We start from the raw sequence: 25,217 nt of genomic DNA on the forward strand, positions 1-25,217 counted from the left end.
GCTGCCCGTTTCCTAGGTTTGAGTCCCAGCTCTGCTCTGATTCCAGCTTCCCGTCAAGGTGAGCCCTGGGAGGCAGCAAGTGATGGCTCGAGTGATTATGTCCCTGACTCCCATGTGGGAGACCTGGTGTGCATTCCTGGCTCCCGGCTTTGGCCTGGCTCAGCCATGGCTGTGTGGGCCTTTGCAGAATGAACCAGCAGATGAGAACTCTGTCTCTTAAGAAAGGTAAGTTTTCCTGCAAAACATTTTGAAACGCATGCATAATTTTTTTTTAGAATATGCCTTCTCCATGAACTTTTTGAAGACCCTGCATAGGAATCTGTCCGAAGTCTGCTAGTGTCCACACACGGCTGACTTTTTTTGGGAAACCCCAGTGCCACTGGAAGCAGTACTGGATGCTTGGAGGTGAAAATGCGCCGTCGGATGCTGTCTTTTGCTACCTGCTCCTTCCCTCCTAATAACAGTAAGAGACATTTTGAGGTCAAAGCAACAACGCCGCAGAAGCACCCGGGACATGTCTGTTCCTACGAGAGCCCTCGCGGGCCGAGCCTCCCCGTTCGCACGCTGAAATATTAGATGTGCAGTTGAGAGTCCAGCAGCAAAAATATTTCTGAAATTGTGTGTGCATTTTTTTTTCTTCTTCTAATTTAATGTGCCAGACAAGCTTTCCTGTAATTAAAACCAGAAACAAGGACCAAACTTAGACAGAGATTTGAAGGCTGTAAAATTCTAGGACAGGTTTATGTAAAGCAATTAAAAGGGGAGTTAAAAATTGTTAAAAAATTAAACACTAATTACTTTTTTTCCCCTCCTCTCATTTCTGCTGAGCTGTTGTTCTGGCCACGGAGTTCGCAGAAAGATATAAAAAGGAGAAAGTTTTGCCTCGTTGCTGTAAATCATGTTCAACAAATGCTTCCCTGCATTTTGCAGTCGGACCCATCTGCTGTCAATTAGCCTAAATCATGCCTTTTCAATTAAAGTGGCTTAGGGAAGTCTGGAAGCGAAACGGGGGTGTGTGTGTGTGTGTGAGTGTGAGTGTGTGCGCGCGCGCGTACTCGTGTGTGCACGCCGTGGGGAAGGCAGAAAGGTAAGGTTTGATTTCAGGCTGTGAGGTGGAAATATCTTTTAAAAGGTGTGATCCCATTTTAGTGTTTTCCATATAAAATGGGGGTCTTATATGCTGCGCGGTGGGGAGCAGGGAAACCGGGTTGAGGAGGTGAGGTCTGAGCGCCGGACGGCAGCTTGTTCTTGCCAGCTGGCTGCCCGGGCGGTGCCCTTGGGTGGCGGCAGGGGGCTGCCGGGGTGGGGGGATCCTGAGACCACCATGTGAGGAGCATCCAGGCTGCCCCAGGGGCTGGGGGGTCTTGGGGTCCACAGAACCTTCTCTGGGAGGACAGCGGCTGGAATATTGCACCCAGGTCACCTGCATTCGGCTGGGGGCCGGTGAGGAAGGAAAGAGGGCAAGGGGTGGCGTCTTTAAAAATCAAGCTCACCACCCCCTGAGGTGGTCTGGGCCTGGTCCAGGCCAGGGGCAGAAGAAGGGCCCCAGCCCTAAGCACCTTTTTGGGGTATCTGTGGCTGGCGCTGTTCGCTGGGTGCCATGGGCTATGTTCTGGTGGGAAGGTTGAGCTGGAGAGTGGCTCCCCACCAAGCCAGGGAGGCCGCTTTGTTGAGGGACCACTCGTCTTTGCCCAGAGGACCACCCCCATGGCCCTTGGTGCAGCTTCTGGCTTCCCAGCCTGGGAGGGTCTCAAAATCTCCCAGCCCCTTGTTCCTCCCCAGGTTCATCAGGTAGGGCTCAGCAAAGAGACAGTGAAGGTTAAGGTGGCTGCTTGGGAGGCTGAGTTTGACCCCCATTGGCTGCCCCTCCCTAGAAGGGGGAGAACGAGGTTCCTCAGCCTGGATGGGGGAAATGGGTGCTCCTCTCACCTGCTGCGGTGGGAGTTCGTGCAAGACGAGGGTGCTGTGTTCGGTGGGTGTGTTTATTTTCAGTCTCTGTCCCACCTCTGCTGCTGATCTCAGCTCCTCTGCTCCTGGGCTGGGTTTCCAGCAGGGATTTGCAGAAGGAGGTTCTTTAGACTCGAGCTGGGTCTTTGAGATTCAGCTTGATGTCGACATTAATGGCAATAATAGTAAAAATAACAGCTACAACCTATGGAAAGTTTTCCAGGCACTGGCCTGGCCGTTTCACCCAGAACCCATCATTTCAGACTCTTGCCTGTGGACATGTGACTCCTAAGAGGGAGTTTGCGCCATGGAGCCCCTCCGTGCACTGCTCCGAGAGGGAGGGACCCTGGGGGAGCCCTACACTGTCTACAGCCGTGCTCCGACGCTGGGCCTTACAGGGCCGTGCTGGGGACCAGGCAGCACCCTCAGCATTGCTGACCGATGGAGGCGCAGCTCTGGAGCCGGGCACGCCTGGCTTTGCATAGTGGCGCCTGTGCCACCTGCCATGTGGGTAACACCGGGGATCGCCTCCCCGGAGGGCCCGTGTTGGACGTGTGCTGAGTCCTCCCGGCATGGAGAAGACACTCCGTAAACGCCGGGCACTCCCGGCCTTCCTTCCTGCTGGCCCGATCCTGTGAAGCTTGACCTCGTTTCTTCCTGGCTCTCGGCCTGTGATTTCCTGCAGGATACAGTTACAAGGCTCCGTCCAAGTGATTCACTCCAAACAAGTCCCGGGTGGGACGCCGGCCGCAGAGCAGGCCAACACCCCTAACAGGCAGGGCCAGGATGCCCGTCCAGGGCTCCAACCTCACTGAGCCTTCCTCTCCTTGGGGGCGGTCACCTCCCGGCCCTGGGGGACCCCGCCCTTTGTGGCAGCTGACTGAGCTCCTGTTCTCTGTCCATGCCTCCCGCAGGCTGCCTGTCGCCCCGGTGGAGGGAAAGGCCCCCTGGCCTCCCGCCAGTGCAGCCCAGCAGGTCAGGCCCTGCACTCTGAGGCCCTTTAATCTGACAGCTGAGTGCAGGGATCCAGGCCCAGGCTGCCAGGAGCCTCCCGAGCCAGGCACCCGGTGCTCCCGGTCACCTCCGGGGTTGGTGGCGAAGTTGCTGCCTGGCTCTGTGGAGCTGGCAGGGGCGGGCAATGGCACCCCAGTTCCTAGGTGGTCGGAGGCTTCAGTTGGATGTGCCAAGCTGCCCAGCCCCTTGGGAGGTCCCTTCTGGGAGGAAATGGGCTTAGGACCCCCTGAGCAGGTGCCACGTTCTCCCTGTTTGGAGCTCACCATCACCCTCTCAACACATGGCCTCCCTGTGGGTGAGCCTTGCCCCAGCAGTCTCCCTGCCACCCCCCTTCCTGGCCTTGTCCTCGCCCAATCACTGCCCTTAGGCTAAGTCAAAAATCTTTTCTTTCCAGGGAAAGCGGAGGAGGTGTTTTTAAATTCAGGCAGGACACGGGAGAGCAGGGGCCTCAGTTCAGCTGAAAGCCAGCCTGAAAACCCCGCACCGTCACCTGAGCTGCTGGCCTTGCTGGGGTTTGTTAACTTCTCCAGGTCTCTGTTTCTGAATCTAAATCAAGGGACCAATCCTCTTTTTCATCATGATTCAGGAGGATCTGAAATAACGAGGGAGGGGTACCTGGGAGGGCACCTGGTGGGCGTTCTCAAACAGGTGGGAATCGTCCCAGCTGCTGTGTGTGTTGCCAGACCCTCCTGGGTCAGACTCCCTTTGGAGTTCAGGCACCAGCCCCCGTGCCCCTCCCTCGGGAGCAGCCTGGCCAGGCCTGGCCGACTCACTCCCAGACCTGCAGTGAGTCATAGGATTGGGCTGAAAACCCGTGGCGCGCGTCCCCCTGCAAGGCTCCTACCAGGGGCATAGCAGAGCCTTAATGTGATTGTGAAGAAGCACTTGGCACCACCGGCCTTGAGGTCTGTGCTGTGTCTCATCTGCCGGGATTGAAGCCAAGCCAGATTCGCATCTTCCTCTCTGGGGGCCTGGACAACTGCCCTTCGGTGGCCGTTCCCCTGCAGCCACATCTGGGGTCCACCTCGCTCGCAGCTGTCACGTTGGCTTCTGGGAGGCAGGCTCTCCTCGGAATGCTCCCGGCTACCCCACCTCCTGGTTCTTGGGAAATCTGCTTGGGAAACCCTGGGAGAAAGCAAAGAACAGCCCAGCTACCGGTCCCTGCCTTACTTCTGGGGAACCACACCTCTGGCATGAACTTGGTCCAGCTGGGCTGCACAGAGCCCAGTTGGAAATAGAATATGGACCAGGTTTTAGGATTCTTCTCTAGGGCTGATCCATACCAGAGTACCTGGGTTTAAGTCCCAGTTCTGCTCCGCCTTCCAGCTGCCTGCTAGGGTGAGCCTTGGGAGGCACCAGGTGATGGCTCAAGTACCTGAGTTGCTGCCGCCCACATGGGAGACCTGGGTTGAGTTTGGGTTCCTGGCTCCAGCTGTTGCAGGCTTTTTGGGGAGTGAACCAGTAGACAGGAGCCTGCAGAATACAGTCACAGGGCTTATACTAGCAGGAAGCTGGAATCCAGACTGAAGCCAGGAGCTTCATCCAGGTCTCCAACGTGGGTGGCAGGGGCCCAAGCACGTGGGCCACCATCCACTGCTTTTCCCACGTCATTAGCAGCAAGCTGGATGGGAAGTGGAGCAGCTGGGACACGAACTTGTGCCTATATGGGATGTTGGCGTCACAGGCAGTGGCTTTATCTGCTACACCACAACGCCGGTCCTGAGAGTGCCCAGTTTCTAACGCATAGAGAGAACGGGGCTTAGTCTGGCTGCAAAGCCACTCTGCCCACAAGCTCAGCAGGACGGGAATGACTGTGGCTGGGAGGGGTGGACAGGCAGCCGGGCCACACCGTCCAGCCTGGCTAAGCGTGAGTCAGGCTTCTGGTCCACGGTAAAGGGCAAGAGTGAGAAGCATGGTTCAAGTGACCAGGTCCTGTTTTACAGTCCTGACGTCGGTAATGGACGGCCCCCTGCCAGCAGGCCTGGGTCTCTGGTTTGTACATCCTGAAGTGCAGGAGTCGAGCTGGTAGCCTTCTTGGGAGGCTCAGCCCAGGGCATGCCAGGGCCAGGGGTGGCAGTCAAAAGAGCACCGCGCTTGGGTCTGGACAGCCCTTGGAGCTAGGGAAAGCTCTGCTCTAGCGTTGCTGTGCGTCACTGAGGCAGTGCCTTAACTTCTCTGAGCCTTATCCACGTGTTGCCTCACTTAGCTTCCAAAATGAAGGTGACAGCCGTCAGGTGACACCTATTTGAAAGATACCCTCCGCAGGTCAGGCGCTCTTCATGTTTGCTTTGAGTGGTGCTCAGCAGGGCTCAAAAGTGCCCCCTGCCCACCTTGTGCTGGGTTCTCTGGAACTCTCTCCAAATCAAGAAACTGGCTTTGCTTGTTTGTTTGTCTTGGCTTTCGATTGCAATAAAAGGCTCAGGAGAGACAGGGAGACTCCTAACCGGGACACTGTCCCCAGGAAGCTGACAGCTCTGCACGTGAGTCCTCTGAAACACTGGGTGGATGTGAGATCTGGCAAATTTCCTGTGCCGCCAGCCCTCCCAGCTCCTCCTGGGAAAAGCCTGGTCCATGCCTCCGGGGGCGATCTTGTCCCTTCGAGCGTGGACAACTTCTTCCTGACCTTGTGGTGGGATCCGTTTCCGGTTTGTGCTGCCCTTGCTCCAGGTATCAGGAAAGCCCCATAAGCCGAAAGCAGGATCTCCTGGGGCCTTCGACTTACCCCAAAGACTTCATTTTAGGGTCTTGTCCACTTGAGTGTCTGCTATAAGATGCAGAGGAGGCTGATGGGTCAAGTAGACTAAAAATTAGGAAGAACCGGACTGTGTCTCGTTTCAGCAACGTGGACACAAGACAGCGTAGTGGGCTTACACAGCGAGGTTCTAGAATCCATGGATGCTTCCGGAATTTAGTAGTCCCTAAGCCTTCTTATTTTGGGAGGCCCCAACCATCATCCTATCAAAAGCATTAAAATGTGTCCATACCCTATGTTAAATATAATTTTATAGGAGGGAAAAAGATGATGAGGGGAATCTTTGTGTTTTTTTTTGTGATTTTGAAATTTAAGAAGGAAGATTTATTTGTGTGAGTTATACCTAGTTATATTCATTATTAGCTATTTGATAACTCAGTCGAATGACCATCAGCTGGTTGACAGTGTTATTTTGTAAATAGACTAAACCTTTGGTAGAAATAGTTTTTGTAGTTCTTTGTATTTTGGAACTAATAGCTTTTTTCCCCTAAGGAGTCAAATGTTTTCATGGACTCTTGAAAATCCTCCAGGGTTTAGTCACTGCCAACAGGGTCTTAGAAGTCTTGCTGGAGTCTGGAGCTTGCGTTTGAGTTTGGTTTTGTCCAGACTAAGTATTCACCATCGAGCTCCTGCAGCCTCACTTTCCCCATCTGTATATGGGGCTGACTCCCTCTCCCTGTCTCATAGAACTGTTGTGACGATGAACTGAGATAATAATGAATGAAAGGAGCAAGCCCCTGACTCCTGCAGTGCAAGTTATCTGGTTCAATACAAATATGAACTCTCTGGAAACCCAAAGAACAAAAGACACCTGATTTTAGAGCTTGAAAAAGAAAATCCGGGAATGTGCGTGATTTTGTTCCTATTCTCTCATAAGATCCTGCAAGCTCAGGTTAAAAAAAAATGTCATTACCAGAAACTTCATCCATTGACAATTCACAGTAATTTCACCGTGTCTTAGGTTCACCTTGGAATTTTCTGGGATAGAGTTTGCGTTTTCTTCCTCACCACCCCCTCCCCCCAGGGAAAGAGTGCTGTAAATGGTATTTGACGCAGAAGGGGAAAGTCTGCTGCCCACTGGAGGGAGCAAACTTCCGGAGCTCTTAGAAGCATCTACTTGGAAACAATTAGCACTGATCTGAAGCCAGGAGCCAGGTGCTTCTCCTGGTCTCCCATGTAGGTGCAGGGCTCAAGCACTTGGGCCATCCTCCACTGCACTCCCGGGCCACAGCAGAGAGCTGGCCTGGAAGAGGGGCAACCAGGACAGAATCCGGTGCCCTGACTGGGACTAGAACCCGGTGTGCCGGCGCCGCAGGTGGAGGATTAGTTAAGTAGGGTGGACTCTCATCAGATCTTCAGAGCCTCTTCTTGGCCCTGCGCTCCTTGCCGGGGTTCCGCGTGCTTGGAAGTTACAGGAGTGACTCTGCCTTCTGCAGCTTTCTGTACCCAGGGTTTTGCTAATTCAGACCAGCCTCGCCGAGATTGACCTCAGCGGCTCAGTGGAGGTGGGGCCTGATGTGTGTTGCGGGAGCTCCCTGGAGGCCGTCCCCCAAACACGTGATGACCGTGCACACGCACGTGATTGGAGTCGTGCCTGGATGACTCCAGGTAGTTCACCCAGCGCGGTGTTTGGCAGTCGTGTTGCTCGTCTTTCTAATGGAAAGGGCAAAGGGGTGGATTGATGGATGGGAAGCTGCAAGCTGGGGAATTTGTGGGCATTTCAGAGGAGGGATAACGGCCGCATGGCGCCGCTTTCTTGGGCCTTTTCCTGCTCTGAGGCCACGTGCCTTGGTTTGCCTCCTGGTGCGTTGTGTGCGTGTTTATTCCTGGTGGCACTGAGAGAGCCTGGGCACTTGAGGCACCTAAATTCTGCCGTGGCTTCTGCAAATAATAAGCTGTGAGACTTCAGACAAGCCCTCTGACTCTGGATTAGTTAGGGTTTACAGCATCTTGAATTCAATAAGAATGATATATCGGGGGAAATTAGACACTTTCAAAGAGTAAGCACTAAACGAATGAGGTTTGATTCGACTTTATTGTCTGGTTAGTGGAATAAATGGGAACTGGATAATGGTCTTGTTATGCAGACTCTCAAAGATGGTCAAACAGGCAGGCCCAGGGTATCAATCAAAGGCTCACTGCAAGTTGTACTTGGGCTGTAGACCTCCATCCGGGTCTAAATTTGTATCAGTGACTTGACTGGGGATCAAGACAGGCCCAAGATGACACCGTGAGAGATGCAAGCGTTGGGACCCCCATCATCTCTGAAGACCCCGGTGCTCGGCCAAACCCAACCAGATGGAAGACTTTCAACTGTTGCTGTTCAATTTCATGTGGTTTCAAATTCAGAAGCACAAGAGCTAGATTAGAGAGCCCTCCGTTGGCAGCAGTTCACATGAAAGAGATGTGGAGGATTTCGTTGACCACAAGCATAATATGATCCAACAGTGTGACTGTTGCTAAAAACGCTAAAATACTTGTAGGCTGCCTTAATAGACATATGGCTTCCAGATCCAGGAAGGTGATGGTACAAGGTCTTCTGGCGTGAGCGGGCTGCCTCTGGAGGGGCTTGCTCAGCCCTGAGCATCACATTAAAGTGACCACTGGGGGCATGCAGTGGAGGGAGAGGTGAGAGGTGTTAGTGGATTAACTGGAGTGGTGGAGACCAGCTAGATGTTCATCATACACATTTTGTTCCCAGGCACACTGGAAGCTTCCCCCTCCAGTTCTTTAGGGCCCTCTGATAGCTGCTGGCTGATGGCACACGTGTGGAGTTGACCTATTTTCCTGTTTCCAGTCCTGTCCTGTAGACTGTCCTCATGGTGCCATGTCCTTACCCTGACCTTCACTGTCCCAAGGGAATGGCAGAGCAAGGTCAAAGGTTCTGGGCACCCTGCCTCCCTTGGAATCCCACCCGGAGGGCTCCCTGCTCAATGCCCACTCGGTCTGTGATGAGAATGAAAGCCAGAGCTTTGTTGCAGCACGCCACTGCTAGTTGGGGGAGTGCTTGTTCTAGCAGCTAGCAGTGGGTGACGACTCCCATACAACTGTAGAAAAGCAAACCAAAGGGAGATAGGACAACCACGCACTGAATTCGGTGGCACATTAATCCTTCAGAGACTGCCTTGTTCTCGTATCTCCCGGGCACTTAAGAGAACTGAAAGGTGATTTGGTCCTCCTGGAAATGTTCCTGGGGTGATGGCTCCTGTACGGGTGGCTGTGATTCTCCCCTTCCTCAATGCCTTTTCCAGTAATCATTTCTGTTTTTTTTTGGTTAAGTTTATTTATTTGAAAGGGGGAGAGGGAGAGGGAGGGGAAGGGGAGGGGGAGGGGGAGGCGGATGGTGGGGAGGGGGAGGAGGAAAGAGAGAGGGAGAGTGAGAGAGGGAGAGTGGGAGAGGGAGAGATGTGTCGTCCTCTGGTGGGGCTGGGCCAGGATGAAGCCGGAGCCATAAACTCCATCCAGGTCTCTCGTATGACTGGCGGGACACAAGTGCTTGAGCCATCATCTGCTGTCTCTCTGGGTGCATGTTAGCAGGAAGCTGGATCGGGAGCAGAGGTGGGATTCAAACCCGGGCACTGGTGCCCCACACAGTGAATTAGCCCACTGCACTATGATACCCACCCCAGTTTCTGGATCTTTTTTTAAAGATTTATTTATTTATATGAGAGAATTACAGAGAGCGGGGTGGGGGCTTTTCCAAGTGCTACTTCACTCCCCAGATGGCCACGATGGCCAGGGTTGAGCCAGGCTGATGCCAGGAGCCAGAAGCTTCACCCCGGTCTCCCACGTGGGTGGCAGGGCCTCAAACACCTGGGCCATGTTCCATTGCTGTTTCCCAGGCTGTTAGCAGGGAGCTGGATTGAAAGTGCAGGACTTGAACTGGTGCCCATATGGGATGCTGGTGCTGCAGGTGGTGGTTTTACCCTCTGCACCACACACCAGTCCTCTGGACTTTTTTTTTTTTTTATGGTGTAATGAGACCCCTCTCCTTTGCTAGTTGTGTGACCTTGAGCAAGTTACGTGTGTAATTGTTTCTTTATCCATAAACTAGCACCTGCTTCATGGAGCTGTGATGATTACATGAGCTGATCTGACAACCTACAGTGGTGCCCATCGGTGTTGGTTTTCCTGTGGCTTTCTCGCTGTGGGGCTGTCTTCCAGGAACCCAGCAGTCAGGGCCCGTCAGCTCAGGCCCATCCCATCCCCCAAGGCAGAGGAACAGAGGACTGCTTGTCCAAAGACAAGAAAATCAAGGCCTGGACGGCTGTCAGAGCCCAGGGTGGGGTGGAGTACCTGCAGGGGAGGGGCCTGGGACCCAAGGGGCTGGGTGTTCAAGTGCAGAGTGGGACCCATGTTGCTGGGACATGACCCAAGGGGAGAAGCCGGGAAAGGACCAGCCCTGAGCCCGTGTGCTAGGGAGCTGAGCGTGGAGAGTGGAGACTCCATTGGACACCGGTCACCCAGAGCCTCCCAGGTTCTGGAGCCCCACGAGCCTGGGGTTTGGGAAGACAGTCTGTGAAAGGAGCTATTAGGAGACAGTGCTCATCCATCTTGGGAAAAGATCCGTATGCAGTTCAGAAAGTTGTGTGTCGCCGCGTCCTTGCTGTGTGTCCCTGAAAGAGCCACTTAAATTCACCGGGTTTCACTTTTCACCTCTGTAAAATGGGTATAATGAGACCCACGGTGCCATCCCTGGGAGGAGATGATGGGAAGCAAGACTGTGGGTTGAGAAGACATCTGTGCACCCACTCACGTGGGCACAAAGGGCAGGTGTGGTGTCTACGTCAGCTTCGGCTAAGAAGGAACCTTCTAACCTCAAAAGTTCTTGGGGCAGGGGAAGCCTAGGAAGCAGACGGGATGGACAGGAGGCCAAGGATGCAGGAGAGGCGGCTGTTGCAAGAGCAGGGACGGAGCGAGAACGGCTCCAAGGGGAGGTTTCAGGGCAGGAGTCCTCGAAGGAGCTGTGGGGCTGGAGGTCAGGGGCAGCTGCACTGTAGCTCTTAGTCCTAACCTTCACCTGAAGCCAGGGCTGTGACACCCCTCCCCCACCCCTCCCCCACCCCGCCACCAGCCGAGGGTGGGGGCATCTAGGGGTGATGCCTGAGCCCCTCTCACACAATAACTCAGGACTACTCGTGCCCAGCGCAGTGTCTCATGCCCCACGAAGATAATGCAGCATTCTTCCAAAATCGGAGAAGGCACCTTTTCCCGGCTTTCTTTTCTCTTTTCCCAGTAAGATAATTCAACAGGGATTTTCAGAGGCCTGCCATCCACCTGCGCTTGGGGCTGCTGTGGGGTGTGGGGGAGCTGGGCCTGTCACGAGGCTCTTGGCCAGGGCAGAGAGAGGGCAGGCCGGCTCGGCAGGGTATTGGGGTCTCGGAGGGTGCACGGAGGGGGCCTGCTGAGTTCTCACCACCCACATGACATATGACTTAGCGCGTCCCCAGGTCTCCGGGGCTGCAGCTGGCTGTGCACTTGTGACATGTGTTCGGTATTACCGGAGTTTCTGCAAGAATAGCTGTGGCCTTGAACAGGACTGAAATTAATGAAGGCACAGCACTCTTCCCCGTTCTCCGCTATTCTCATAGCAATGACCGATGGAGAGGACCTCCTGGTGGGGGCCGTCTCCCCGTCTCCGACTGGCTCTGTACCCCCCGGCTGGCTTTCTCAGCCAGCTTCTGAAAAGTGCCAACAAGGCAAAACCTGCAGCCTGCAAGGTTAAAATTCTTTTGCGGACCTCTTTCTTGGTATCTGAGCTCCAGCTGTGTTTACAGCAAGGAAGCATGCATGGGTCCTGCTGATCAAACTTGGTGACTTGGTTCAGAGTGAACAATGGCTCTGGGTTTAGGGCAGGATGTCTCCAACTGGCTTTTGGGGCTGGGTCATTCTTTTGGCGGTGCTGTCGTAAGTATTGCAGGGTGTTTAGCAGCACCCCTGGCTCCCACCCAGCACTCCCAGTGCTACCCCCAGTCCCCAGATTGTAAAAATAAACCAGTGCTGGCATTTTGGCCCAGCGAGTTGCCGCTTGTGACATATTGTGTTGGAGCACAGCTTCGAGCCCTGGTGCTCTGTTTCCAATCCAGCTCCCTGCTAATGAGCCTGGGAGGGCAGTGGAGGGTGGCCCAGGTGCTTGGGCCCCTGCCACCATGTGGGAGACCCGGATGGAGTTCCACGTTCCTGGATTCAGCCCGGCCCAGCCTCAGCTGTTGTGGCCACTTGAGGAGTGAGCCAGAAACAGAAGATATTCCCTCTCTCTCTCGCTCTGTCAATCTGTTTTTCAAATAAATAAATAATAAATAAATAAAATTGGGTTTATTAAAAGTTAATGAAAAAACAAAATTAACATTTTTTTAAAAAAGCAAAAATTATAAAATACCCCAAATATCCTCAGACATTGCCAGTGTCCCTTAGGGGACATCACCCCTAGTTGAGAACCACCTATTTAGAGAAAAAGCTCTCTGGAATCCTGCCCACCGCCCCACACCCCCAGGCCCCCAGCCCCCCACTCCTCACTGCAGGGAGGCGCCCTCCTGTAGGCTACCGTGGCACAGGAGTGGGTCGTGGCTCCAAGTGTGTCATCCTTGCTCACCCGGAGGGAGGAGGGGGCAGCTGACCGGTGATGAATAACATCCTGAGGTTTGCCGGTGACTCACTTTCGAAAACAAATCAGAGCAGGTCCACGGCACCGTCCCTTTCACTCTGCTGCGCTCCTGAGTGGTCAGAATGGCCTGTCCCTCCGGCCTGTCTCATGTAGGCAGTGGCCCAGCTTGGGCGTGAGCCACTTCTGCTAACAGGCCGTGAGCAGCGTGACAGTGACTAGTGATTGCCGTGTTTTGTGACTTCACCCTGCTGGGTTTGTCCATGGGACCCTGCTACACATGGGACTGTCATCCGTGAGCTTTCCCTGGAGCAGAACCTGGGCTCCTAAAGTTTCCCTGTCCCTGGCTCACTTTCCTCTCCCTCACTACTGCAATCCATCCAAACCAGCCACCTCCTCCTGGATCAGGAACGTGCTTCCGCCTACTGACCCTGCCTGAGGGCTGGTGCCTCCTCCTCCTCATGTCCCCCCCCACCCCCCGCCCCAAGTGGCACTTTCTCAGAAGGGCTGGGTCCGCCTGACATCCAGCTCACAGAGCCCCTGAAGTCAGTGTCCCTTGTCTGCCCTGTTCTGTTTTTTTTTTTTTTATTTTTTTTTATTTTTTTTATTTTTTATTTTTTTGACAGGCAGAGTGGACAGTGAGAGAGAGAGAGACAGAGAGAAAGGTCTTCCTTTGCCGTTGGTTCACCCTCCAATGGCCGCTGCGGCCAGCGCGATGCGGCCGGCGCACCGCGCTGATCCGATGGCAGGAGCCAGGAGCCAGGTGCTTTTCCTGGTCTCCCATGGGGTGCAGGGCCCAAGCACCTGGGCCATCCTCCACTGCACTCCCGGGCCACAGCAGAGGGCTGGCCTGGAAGAGGGGCAGCCGGGACAGAATCCGGCGCCCCAACCGGGACTAGAACCCGGTGTGCCGGCGCCGCTAGGCGGAGGATTAGCCTAGTGAGCCGTGGCGCCGGCCTGCCCTGTTCTGTTTCCATAGCATGTGTCACGCTGGCTTGTGTGTCCTCCACATATTGGTCGGGTTCTCTGATGCTGAAATGGAGCTGGGGATTCATTGGAAGAATAAAACCTATGAAATTAAAGGGCGAGAGGATGCAGGGTTGGGCAAGGCGAGCCATTGGAATGTGGAGACTTGAAAGGTCTCCGTTAGCCCCCTGGGAACTTCGGAGCAGGAAAGCCGTGGGTGGGTGAGAACGGCCTGGCCCTTGGACCATCTCCTGGCTCAGTTGTCAGATCAGGGCTGCCACAAGAGACCATGACGTCAGGCTGAAAAATGAAGAGAGCGTGGACGACACTGGTGTCTGGAGGGGGTCAGGAAGTCACACTCCTCTCTGCCAGGGAGCACAGTGTCTCCATGCCTGCCCCCTGCAGCCAGAAGGTACATTTCCCACGAGCAAGGGCCCTACAGGTCTTGCTCAAGGCTGATCCCGTTCCCTGGAGCAGAGCTTGGTGCCTGGTAGGTGCTCAGTCAGTGTTGTAGAAAGACCCACACGTGTCTGGAGGGACAAGATGAGAGACTCACTGCTGCAGGAGATCTCAAACCGGGTTCACCTTGCAAGGCTTCCAAGGTTCTAGAAGCAAAATATGCAAGATGTTGGCATGCCCTGGTGCCTGCCTCTTGGGTTGGAAGGCGGTGAGTGGGTGGCATTTCTGGAGCCTCAGGTGGAGGGAGGGAACAGAAGCCCAGAGGATTCCAGAGGAAAAGGAAAACAGACAATCAGGTGGGCCAAAGGCACACAGCAGCTGTGGGGACCTGTCAAACCGGCTTGGTTATCTGTGGGTGGCCAGGCAAACCTCAGACACAGCTCCCAGCGATTGGAAGTGCAGGGATTGGCCTTTGCCTTTAGCCTGCCTCCTGCTGGGGCATTTTCCTCTGCTGGGTCACCCAGGCTGGGGTAGGCTTGTCACCTGAGCTGCTGCTCTTTCCTGGACAGATCGGAAGCCAAGGTTCCAAGAGAGCAGGCCGGGTTGTGCAGAAGCCCGCTTGCGTGAAACATGCAGTGGGCCCTCCCCTGCAGCAGAGACGCCCGTGGGCAGCTGCCCGGGAGCCTGGGGGCGCGGGGCAGGGTGTAAACTCTGTGCATTGTACAAGGGCGGTGGGCTTGGCAGAGGGGTCTGACTGGGGAGGTGCCTGGCTCAGACAGCAGATGTGAGCCTCAGTGAAGGCCAGAAGTAAAAGTTAATTTTCTTATAATCCAGCTGCGCCAGGGCATGGCAGGGTCCCCCAGCCCTTTCCATTGGCACTATATCTAGTGTAGGGGGATGGGGAAGGCTGAAGAGTGGGTTGGCATTGGGGGACTGGACACCGTCCTCCCTTTGCGTCCTTTGTCCACACCGGATCCTTTACTGCCCTCCAACAACCCATGGGGCCTGGACAACCAGCCCACACCAGCCACTGCCACGTTGTGTTCTGTTCCCACCCAGAGGTCCCCCAGGCCCGCATGCCTCTGTCCGCTTCTTCAGTGGTCTCCTGCCTTGGTTCGCAGAACACCTCCTCGCTCTGTGCCTTTTGTCTGTCTCTAAAAGCCATTTTGCTCCCCCTCACCACGTTCTTCCACATCTGTTGTAGACATTTCAAAAGCCTTCTTTGAAACTGGAAAAACAGAACTCATTATCTTATTTCTTTTATGTTTGCTGTGTTGTCCACACTTCAGCAGATCCAATAGAGAGCTACAATGATAGGTGAAGAAAAAGGCGAGAGGTGCAGGAAATACTGTGTAGGGGGCAGGGGTGGGTGTTGGCTCCTATCTCAACAGCATTGGCTCATTTCTCAACACCACACTCGCTCAGCTGCCCAGAGCCCTACTCCTGTCCAGCCTCATATAAAGGCTCTGCCCATTTTTCATGCAGGTTGGGTTGTGCCGGATGGGAGAACTAAGCGGTGGGTACCATCTTCCCTTCTCAGTGTTTGCACAAATGTGAATGTCTCCATTTCTTTCTGTTAGCAAGTGCTTCCTACACTATAGACAAACACTGACAGGCAGTCCAGGAGGACAGGGAAGCAGACACAGCTCCTGGAAGAAGTGGTCCAGCCACGGAATAGAAGCTTGCAGAGGGCCCTCCACTCTGGAAACTCCAAAGCCATTCAATCCAGATTGGAGTCTCTCTGAATTCAGACCTAGGTGGTACGCTAGTGAGGACAGGGCCCCCAAAGGCTCTGAAGTCAGAGTGACCCAGGTTTAAATACTGGCCCTACAGGTTAATTATCCTGGGGAAGATATCTCATTTCCCTTGGTCTGTTTCCATATCCTTAAATGGATAATAGTTGTGAAGATACACTATAATGTATTCATGAAGCCATTAAGGTACTGCTTGTCCTATCTGTTTGTGTTCAGTTTCTGTGAATTCTTTCTCTTAGGAAATGTGTGGATAAGACAGCAATGGTCATCTGTATGGGCTTGAGAATTTAGTTAATGCTAAGAATTCACTGAAATGAACCTCCAGAAATGAGAAACCAAGGAAACACAGAGGAAGGATCACTGAGACCCTCCTGCCCTTTCCTTCCTAGCTCTGGTACCTGGGAGAATGGTGATGAGTGTCTCATCTTGGCAAGGATCCTAACACAGGGTGACTCAAGCCTTTGCAATGCCCTGCATTGCTAGGAGACTTACTTCATAGCTGACAGTTTCTCACCGAGAAGAAATGTTTCCTTATTCAGTATTAGTCTCTTCAGCTGATTGGCCCTGTTCCGTTTCACACTGGTATAGATGCTCTCCTAATCAAAACACAGCTGTGGCATTTCAGGAGAAAATGCCCAATACAATTCTTGCCTTTAAGTGAGCTCACCCTGTATCGAAACAAAAAATCTACAAGGAAGAATAGTGGGAGTTGCTCTTTTCTAAAAGTTGTGGAGCAAGCACTTTTATGATCATAACTACAGCTCCGTGTAGGCATAAAACTGAATTCTACAACCCTCGATATTTATTTGGGTCAAGGTTACCCCCAAAATCCTTATGCTCCAAAGGCAGAGGAGAAACGCTGAGATTTTGAGGGAATGGCTAACTTTGTGAGAGAGGAGAGCTCAGAGCCTAAGGCTTAGAAAAAGGCAGAGTCCGATGACAATGGGGGTCACTTGTTTACAAAACCTTTCTCTTGTTTAGGGTAATCGGACCAACTAATATGTGAGCTGCACCTTGCATTCCTCCACTGTGGGTCTTTGGTTGAGAGATGAGGGTTGTTGGCAGCCTTGCCTGGGGATTGAAGTATCTCCATCATGAGTCAGTGGGTTGGAGCACAGTAGGGCATAGAGGAGAAAACAGGGCACTGACGTAGGTAAAAATCTTGGTCATTTATCGTTGCCTTGTTACCTACCCCTAGCCTGGAGAAGATGACCGAGCAATACTGCCTGTGCGCTCAATGGTGTGGATTTTACTCACTTTCCTCCAGGAGCCCAGGCAGAGGGCATGTTAAGGACTGGCCCATTGTATACAAAGCTGTCTCAACATCTCTGTGCCAAGTAGGAGAGGCAGGATCTGCACACAGACCTCTGCAGACGCACGACTTGTCCTGGAGCTGACGGCCATCACCGATGGTTCCCAGTGGCAATGGCTCAGGGCTCAGGTGGCAGGACTTGACTCACTGTCATAGCATTCAGAGCTAGAAGCACCTGCAGAAGACCCAGGTCCCAACACCCAATATCCTTATCTTACTGAGCAAGAAATTAGGGGCCTGGGGCTGGGATGGAGGGGCGCTCTAGTGCACAGAACCAGTGAGCGGTAGAGCTGGAAGCCGAGCAGTGCAGACCACTAGGCATACGCACATCCAGAGGCATGCATGGTGTCTGAGTTAGTGACCTCGCTGTGATCTTGCACGTCTTATTCCTGTGCACGGCTGTGTGTGGGCACAGCCCTGCCTTGCCTGTCTGCATCCTGCCCTGCCTTGCTCTGTGCCCAGGACACTCACCTGCATAAACTAGATGAGGACCTTCCCTCCACGTCTGGCTTCCTGTTGGCCCTGGACAACGGTGAGGTTTGGTGGGAGATGGAGAGAAGGGAGAGAGGGAGGCTGGGGTGTTCCCCATGCCCTCTGTGTGGTTATTATACAGCTGTTCTCCCAGGGCAGTCCTGAGCCCTATGGCTGGCTTCTCCTGCATGATTTCCCTATACCTGCTCGTACCTTGCCAGAAAATCCCTTTACTAACTCATCTCACCATGACCTAATTTGAATCTACCGTCCAATTTCTGCCAAGACCTTGACGGACACAGTAACTGAAGTTCACCAGGGGAATTTTAAAATTGTAATGGTGTTTGCTTAACTCTTCTGCTTTCACATTCCTCAATGGTGAGATAAGCTTTTCTGAGCCTTCACCCGGGAGCACCCAGGAATGAGACAAGATGGACAACTCTGAACGAACCTCAAGAACGAGCCACTGTGGGTATCCACCTTCATGATTGCTGCTGCCACTGTTGCTATTGGCAGTTACGTAGATGACATGTGACTGCTGTCTGAACAACATGGACGCACGCAGGCTGGATAATTCACTCTCCTCTGCCCTGTCACCATTCTCACTTCCCTCTCCCCGTAACTAAGACAGCCTCATGCACTTTCTTCTGGTTTTTTGATTTTTTTTTTTTTGCACACCTAGCATATATTTAACCGGACAGATGTAGACATTATAAAACTTTCATTTGGCTCACAGGGTACGGTGATACCCCCGAATTCGTGAGTTGGAATCCTAACCTCTGAGGTGATGGTGTTGGGAGGCGGATCCTCAGAGAGGATTTGAGTAGGTTGTGGAAGTGTGGGGTCAGTGCCCCTACAGAAGAGGCCGGAGGGAGCTCACTACAGGAAGTCAACCGCCTGCGACCCCAGCAGGGGGCCCTCCCCAGAACCCGACCATGCTGGCACTCTGGTCTTGAACTTCTAGCCTTCAGAACTGTGAGAAATAAGATTCTGCCATTTGTAAGTCGCTCAGTCTATGGATTTTGTTATAGCAGCCTGAATGGGCTAAGACATTATACACACACACACACACACACACACATATATACTCTCACACATATCATATATACATCATATATATCATCATGTCTCATGGATATGTATCATTCTGCTCCATGTGTGTACCTTATTCTATTCTACCTGCAGGATGGTATTTCTTAGCCCGGATATGGACATGTGATGATCTATGTAAACGTTCTGCTGTGAGTGCCTGGGTAGACTTTTTGGTAACTTTTTATTGCTCTAAAGAAGATTGCATGGAGTGTTCTAACACCCAGTCTCCCATGCTTATGTATGCGTGTACACACACATATACACACAAGTGGGTACTCCAATGGGATAGATGCCTCAAAGTAGATTTACTGGGTTAAAGGGTATCGACAAGTAAAACTTAAATGTGACCCATCTACCAGGCTGGCTTCCAAGAAGGTGATGGAGATAGTTTGCCAGAGGACCTTTTTCTCAAATCCTCGCCAACTCTGTGGTAGCAACCACAACCGCTTACATTTTGCTAATCAGATGAAATAAATAAATAAATACTTTAATAAGTGTTTATTTCTGCGATGACTGTGAGACTGAACATCTTTTACTGTGTTTTAACAATTTTTGGGCATCTTTTTCTGTTTGTTGCCATTTGGATTTCTTTTGCAAATTTTCTGTAGCTTTATTCTCCAGATTTACTTTCTTTGACTTTAAAATTACCTTCAAAGGTGGAGGCAAGTTTACATTATCCTTGAGCTCCAATTTGCAATAATATCCTAATTTCAAAGCATATGATTTTGCCTGAGACTCTCCAAAGAAAATCAAATTTAAGAAATGAAAATGAAATCCCAAATCTTAAAACATTTACTTCCTTATATTGATTTATATGATTTCCTGTTATATTGGGCATATTGAGTATCTAACTATCTATCTATCTGTCTATCTATTATCTATCAAAGTATCTATGTACCCATCATGTGTATCTATTATATATTAATCATCTATCTACATATATATGGTGTATATATCTCATTTACTTATGCAATCATCACTCAGTAGCCCCGTGAGTATTGCAAAATCTGCAGATGCCCAAGTCCCTTCTATAGAATAGTGTAACATTCACGTAGAACTAACATATATCATCCCATATAATTTGTTTCTGGATTACTTATAATCCTTACTAAATCTAAATGATATGTCAATAGTTGTTATGCCACATTTTTCAGGGAATCATGATAAGAAAAATATCTGTGCCTTTTTGATACAACATAATTTCTTACTCAAATATTTTGATCTATGTTGGTTGAATCCACGGATGTGGGGCCTGTGGCTACAGGGGGTTGATTGTGTTTACCTATACACCCATCTACCTCTGGGACATGTGCTGATGTTCTCTGACTCATTCTTGGGGTAGAACTTTTCTTCGAGGTATTAAGACATGTGTCCCCAAGTGTGGGGAGCAACCCGGACTGGACTGAGTTACTGAATTAAGACTTATTCTATGCATCTGCTCTCCCACAATATGGCGCTGGGAGAGGAGAAAAACAGCTTCTACACAGCTGCCTCCAGTTCAACCAATAAACTGTAGGACCTGCTCCTGATTGGAGGAGAGCAGCGTACTCGGCGTGTGGGCAGCCGAGTTGGGATTGGCGGAAGAGGACTATAAAGGAGGAGAGAGACAACATGCACCAGGAACATCTAAGGGGGAACATCTATCTGAAGGAACACCTGTGCAGCCCCCAAGAGAGCCGGCCGGCGGTGTGCCGCTCCCCCGTGGAAGTGGGGAATGTGGCAGGGGGAACCGCCCTTCCACGGAGGTGGAAGGGACGGTAGCCAACCCGGGAAGGACCAGCAACCAACCCGGGAAGGACCAGCAGCAAACCCGGGGAGGGCCGAGCAGACAAAACAACAGCGCAGGGTCCAGTGTTGCTCCTCCACGAAGACGGGGAGCGACACCCAAGGACCTGGAGGTGACAATCGTTATCAGTGTTGAAGGTCACAGGGCTTCATATTCAACTTTTCCTCCTTCTCTCTCTCTCCCTCTGTAAAAGACCAGAGAGGAAGATTGACTTGGCCGAGGGACCACCATGTACTAATAATGGAGCTAGAACTTGAACTTGGGTCTTGTGATTCTCAGGCCTGTGCTGTTGCATGGTGCTGTGCTAGTTTTCCTAATTCAATGTAACTAACACAAGAGGCCTTACTGGGCACCTACTCGCAGTAGCAGCTCATGATGTAGGAGGTGCTTTAGGGATGAATAGAGTCCCTCCATCAAAGAGCTGTCAACTGAGAGTGAGACTTGCTCTATGGGAAAATGGCAGCACCTCCAAAGTGACCTTGCAGCCTTTCATTGGTGAGATCCTGATGGCTTTCTCTATAGAGTTGTCATAGGATGGTGCCCAAGTGTTTAATGAAATATGGATCCAAGTGTTGTGCTGAAGGTATTTTGTGGACGTGGTTTAACATCTACAGTCAGTGGGTCTTGAGTCAAGGAGCTAACCCTCCATAATGTGGGTGGGCCTACTCCAACTGGTTCAAGAGCTTTCTGAGCAATGACTGAGATCCCCCAGACAAGAAGCAGTTCTGCCAGAAGCGTGCAGAGTCAGGGATAGGGCGTTGACCTAGTGGTTAAGAAACCACATCCACATGGGAGTGTCTGAGTTCGATCCCCACTCCAGTTCTTGACTCCAGTTTCCTGCTAATGCAGACCCTCGGAGGCAGTGGTGATGGTTCAAGTAGTTGGGTCCCTGCCACCCATATGGGAGTCCTAGGTGGAGTTCTTGGCTCCAGGTTTGGCCTGTCTTAACCCTGGCTGCGGTGTGAATTTTGGGAGTAAACCAGTGCATGAGGACTCTCTCTGTCAAAACAAACAAAGAAACAAACAAACAAAACCTTCTTGATTTTCCAGCATGTCCAGCACATTTTGGACTCACAGCTGAAACATGAACTCTTGCCAGCCTGTTGTCCTGCCTAAAACATTTCAAACTTAACACCCTGACAATTTTGTGAGTCAATTCTTTAAAATAAAAATATACATCATCATCTAGACCCACACCTCTACCCACTCAACACCTACCTCTATCTTTACCTCTATCATCCTGTCTCTACTCCCAACTCTCCCATCTCTGTCCCTACCTGCATCTCGATCTCCACCTCTATCTGCATTCTCTCTCTCTGCCTCTACAACTGTCATCTCTCTCTACCTCTTTCTCCTTCTCTGTAACTATCTTTATCTTTCTCTCCCTCTCCCAATCATCCCTGTGTCTACCTCTATTTCTGTGTCTATTTATTTCTATTTCTATGTCTATCTCTACTTTCAACTTCTCTCTCTCTCCCTCCCCCTCTGTCATCCCTGTGTCTACCCCTACTTCTATTTCTACATCCGTCTCTATCTTCAACTTCCCTCTCGCTCCCTCCCCCTCTGTCACCCCTGTGTCTAACTCTATTTCTGTGTCTACCTCTACCTTCAACTTCACTCTCTGTCTCCCTCTCCCCCTGTCATCTCTGTGTCTACCTCTATCTCTACCTCTTCCTCTATCTCTGATCTCTATATGTATCTCTGTCTCTCTTGATCTCTAGAAGATCTGTCTCTATCTCTGGCTCTCTATTTCCAGCTATTACTATCTGTATATCTATCTATCTGTATCTATATATCATCTCTATCTCATCTACTTTCCTTTTGGCTATATTTCTCTGGACAGCTTTGACTGATAAAATAATTTTCAACTTTGCCTGTGTTTAAATGTCGAAAGAAAACCAGGAGACAGTAAGATATATGTGTTATACACATGTGCCTAACCCTTGCATATTCATACGTGAGGATCTTTTGCTGTTTGCTGCTTCCTTTCCTCTCATAGTACGGTGGTAGTGTCTTTCGTGGAGAAAGTGTGAAACACTGCTGAAGCTGCAGAATAGAGCCACACACAGCCATCCTGCCGCTTCCATAGACACCCAGCTGCTCCTGGGTCCTGGCTCGGTTGTATTCAGCCTGATGTCCTGGCTGGCTGATCTTCTTTTGTCAGGAACAGAGAGCTTCTTCAATCCTTCTCTGGGACAAGTCAATTTTGATGCTTTGCAATCCTCGTTGTGGGCATGGAAGCACACCTCCGTGAGCTGGCCACATCTCACTCCTTCCTTCCCATGCCATTAGCCCCGGGAGTGTGCCCACCTGTGAAGGTTGCGTCAACTCTGACATTCAGTGCTGGTGACTGCTTCTCCTCTCAGTGGCTTGGAGGAGGCAAGACCTGCAAAAGTTGCACATTAGGTGCCAAGAAAGTGGGAAAACCAGTCATGGATCCCCCCCACCACCCCCCGCCGTGGATCCCAATCACAGCAGCAAAATGACGGAGGAAATAAGAGTTGGGAAAGAGATTTGCCATATAAAAAACACAAGTCATAAAACAAAACCTACGAGGGTCTGTGGCTTTGGGGTGAGGAAGAGGCGACGACTTTGCCCGAGGAGCTGCCGGTGTGTCCTGCTTTCAGGCCAGCAGGAAGCGTGATGCAAACATCTTTCTTCGTTGGCCGTCTTTGTCCTTGCTCAGCCAGTGTGCCGTGCGACAGGGTGGCCTCGCTGGCAGTTGCTCTGGCTGCGTGCTCTGCTGCAGATCCAAAGAGAACGTGCATTCGAATGTGCTTGGGAGGCTGGGATACCGCACACATTCCGGTTATAACCATCATCGCGTAGGCTGGCCTGGGTCATCTTGGGAGAATCTAGGATTGTGTTGCGCTCCCTCAGACCTGACCTCTCCCTGGAGCTCAGACCAGTCGACATTCATTGCATGCTCATGTGCCAGCCCCTACACTAAGCAGTGGGGGGCCCTCTCCCCAGGGGCACCCTTCAACTGAGTTGTTCTTGGAGAACACAGCATTCAGTGAGAACCTGGGAGTATCGGCTTTTCCGATGCTATCTGAGAAGTTGTGGCTGTGAATCCTACTTCTCCATTCTCAAGTGTTCCCCCGGTGGATGATAAATCCTAGGGTCTCCCCATCTATAGTCCTTCCACGTTGCCACCAAGAAGCCAAGGGCCTTTTGCAAGAGCTAGAACAAGGCTGGGCAATGAGAAGGACTCTTGGACAGACATGCTTATGATCGGACTCATCTGGCTGTTCCATGACCTTGGGATTTTGAACTTACGTGAAGGACAAGAAAGGGATCCAGGGCCTATTGTGTTTGGCTTCCTCAGCTGGCTGAACATCCGGAAGAAGACTGGAGTTTGGTGATACGGTCACACCACAGCAACTTAGCCCTAGCATTAAAGAAAAAAAAAAGATTTAAGTATTTATTTATTTGAAAGACAGAGTGACAGAGATGGAGAGACCCACAGAGATCCTGTATCTACTGGTTTACTCCCCAGATGCCTCGAAATGGCCAGGGCCCAAACTAGGAGCCAGGAACTCCATCTGGGTCTCTCATGTGGGTAGCAGGGACCCAACTACGTGGGCCATCATCTGCTGCCTTCCAGGCAAACAAACAAGGAGCTGGATTAGAAGCAGAAGCGGGAATTGATCCCAGGCGCTCTGATACGGGATAGGGCGTCCCAAGTGCTGGCTTAACCGGCTGCACCACAACACCAGCTCCTGACCCCAGCTTTAAAACTCTGTCGGTGAGGTGCTGAAGATCCAAGTCCAGGTCTTCACGTAGGAAGCTGGGCTTCAAGAAAATGCAGGAGTTGAATAAAAACCCAAGGGTGAAAAAAAAAAAACAAAAAAAACAGCCTCCAAGCCTGGTGTTTCTGGTAAGACATTAGCATGTACCCAGTGGGCTGGCCAGCTAGGAACCTGTAGTCATTTATTTAGAATTTGGCACATGTGGAAGCACAGTTGCATGCATTTTAGCTTGGGGCCCACAGCAAGAGGCGCCGGAGAGGACAGGTGCCATCATCCGTACTTTCAAGGCCGCGCAGCCAAAGGGCAACCGAGTCCAGGGTCTAGAGAAGCCGGCTCCTTCCGTTCCACTGTCAGGGGCTGTTTGAGAGGGCAGGCCGAAGCACTTCGCCTCTGCCACTCTGCCGGGTGAGTGTGCCCAGGGGACCACAGGTTTCGTCAGGGCAGCGTGCACCGGCCCCGGAAGGCTCAGAGACGCTCTGAGGTCAGGGACGTGGAACAGAGACTCTAACGGATCGTGCCAGCCAATTTCTGCCTCCACCTCGCAGGACACACCGGGAACAGGAGCAGGGGCCCGATGCAGAGGATGTGTGCCCCGTGGCGAGAGCCGGGCTCCGGGCTGTGTTCGCACTACGTGATTGGGAACATGTGAAGGCAGGGCGATTGAACTGCCGGTGACCCCGCTGAGCCAGGGGGCTAATTAAAGCTTCTCCTCCCCACACTTGAGTGTGGCAGCCCCTCCTGCCCTTCCTCCCGATGGTGCGGCTGATAAGCAGGGATTGAGTTTATGAAAAGCGATGAAGATGTTTGGATAAGCCGCGGTACCGAGGCAAGCCAGCCTGACGAGTTGGGGCCTGCCGAGAGGCAGCAGGGTGGCAGAGAGCTAGCATCCTGAGGGGCAGGCCAGGCCGGGAGGCGGGGAAGGGGGAGCAGCCAGTGTTAAACGGGACAGCCCGGGGCCTGGCCTTGGGACCGCACACCTTGGCAGCGCAGGTGGAAAAGGGCTTGCGGAAAGCTGGCTGTGCCCCGAGGTGGCTGGGCTCGCCCCATGCCACCCTGCGGCTCCCACACCCGTCACCCGCATCCCATGTGAGTGGACTAAACAGGAGGACGCAAGGCTGGTGAGTGGGGAAGCGTGGGAGGCTAGCAGAGAGCGCCGTGCATCCGAAGGTCAAGAGGCCTCCTGATGGCAAGAATGGTGACGGCGACAAGAGTCGTTCATTGAGCATTGCCTGGGTGCTGGGCTCTGTGCAGCTTCCCTCTTGGTCCTCAGATGTGAGTGTGGGGTGTTAGCAGGCCCACCGTGCTGGCGTGGAGAGCAAAGCTCAGAGAAGCTAGGTCGCTTACTCCAGGCCATGCGGTGAGGGATAGATC

At 52.2% G+C, this 25,217-nt stretch overlaps 1 long non-coding RNA gene across 1 annotated transcript; it reads left to right on the forward strand.

Moving 5' to 3' along the window:
* Positions 1 to 930: 930 nt before the first annotated feature.
* Positions 931 to 24,512, forward strand: LOC149121093 (uncharacterized). The gene is made up of 3 exons (XR_016224365.1): positions 931 to 1,087; positions 21,145 to 21,241; positions 22,094 to 24,512. It is a non-coding gene; the product is annotated as an uncharacterized LOC149121093 (long non-coding RNA).
* Positions 24,513 to 25,217: the final 705 nt, after the last annotated feature.

This window comes from Oryctolagus cuniculus, chromosome 17, assembly GCF_051225735.1.
Source record: "Oryctolagus cuniculus isolate XC-2025 breed Fujian yellow rabbit chromosome 17, ASM5122573v1, whole genome shotgun sequence".
NCBI classification, from domain to species: domain Eukaryota; kingdom Metazoa; phylum Chordata; class Mammalia; order Lagomorpha; family Leporidae; genus Oryctolagus; species Oryctolagus cuniculus.